We start from the raw sequence: 1,233 nt of genomic DNA on the forward strand, positions 1-1,233 counted from the left end.
AAAAAAAACATCTTCTGTGCAGCCTTCACCACTCTCTGCAAAGCTTTTCTTTCTGCAGCTGTGCAGCCTCCATGCCACACATTGATGCTGGAGCACAGGATGCTCTCCACTGCACACCTGTAGAAGGAGGTGAGGACTGAGCTTCCAGACCAGCTCGCCTCAGCCGCCTGAGGAAGTAGTGTCTCTGATGATCTTTCGTGATCAGGCTGGTGGTGTTGTTGCTCCAGCTGAGGTTGTTGTTCAGGTGCACACCCAAGTACTTGTAGCTGGAGACCACTTCCACCACAGATCCTCTTATGTTCAGGGGGTGTAGATGTTTTTGTTCCTTTTGAAGTCCACAATCATCTCCTTTGTATTCTTCACATTGATGTGAAGGTTGTTCTCTTTGCACCAGCTCTCCAGGTGTTCCACCTCTTGCCTGTAGCTGGACTCATCATTGTTTGTGATGCATCCCACCACCGCTGTATCATCTGCAAACTTTACAATGTGACAGCCTGGATGGGTAGCTGCACAATTATATGTGAGCAGAGTAAACAGAAGGGGGCTCAACACACATCCCTGAGGAGAGCCAGTGCTGAGGGTTATGGTGGAGGAGGAGAGGTTGTGGATCCTCAATAACTGTGGTCTGTTTGTTAAAAAGTCTAGTACCCAGTTGCAAATGGAGGGGCTTAGTCCTGGTGTGGATAGTTTGTCCATCAGGGTTTGGGGGATCATGGTGTTTAAGGCAGATGTGAAGTCCACAAAGAACACACGGACGTAAGAGTTTTTCTGCTCCAGGTGGTTGAGAGCAGTGTGGACCACAGAGGAAATGGCATCCTCTGTTGATCGGTTCTCATGGTATGCGTACTGATGAGGGTCCTCGTGAGGGTTTGATGGTTGTTTTGAAGTGGGTCGTGACCAGTTTTTTGAAGCATTTAGCAACTATCGGGGTGAGGGCCACTTGCCGATAGTCATTCAGACCAGTCACTGTAGAGCTCTTTGGGACTGGGATGATGGTGGCAGTCTTTAGACATATGGGAACTGTCTCAAGGATAAGTGAGGTGTTAAAGATGTCTGCCAGCTCCTCGCAGAGCAGATCGGCACATTCTTTTAACACTTTCCCAGGGATGTTGTCTGGGCCGGTTGCCTTGTGCAGATTAATCCTCCTGAAATTACTCCTTACTTCTGCTGAGGTCACGCTGAGATGCCCTCATCAGTACGCATACCGTGAGAACCGATCAACAGAGGATGCAA

General features: G+C 49.0%; 1 protein-coding gene across 1 annotated transcript in view; it reads left to right on the plus strand.

The window, feature by feature from the left end:
- The window catches only part of LOC119409593 (DNA-directed RNA polymerase III subunit RPC7-like), a 37,495-nt gene that overhangs the window by 5,813 nt on the left and 30,449 nt on the right, over positions 1–1,233 (plus strand). The gene's annotated exons all lie outside the window — the stretch shown is intronic.

Source organism: Nematolebias whitei, chromosome 5 (assembly GCF_014905685.2).
Source record: "Nematolebias whitei isolate Nwh7 chromosome 5, NemWhi1, whole genome shotgun sequence".
NCBI lineage: Eukaryota > Metazoa > Chordata > Actinopteri > Cyprinodontiformes > Rivulidae > Nematolebias > Nematolebias whitei.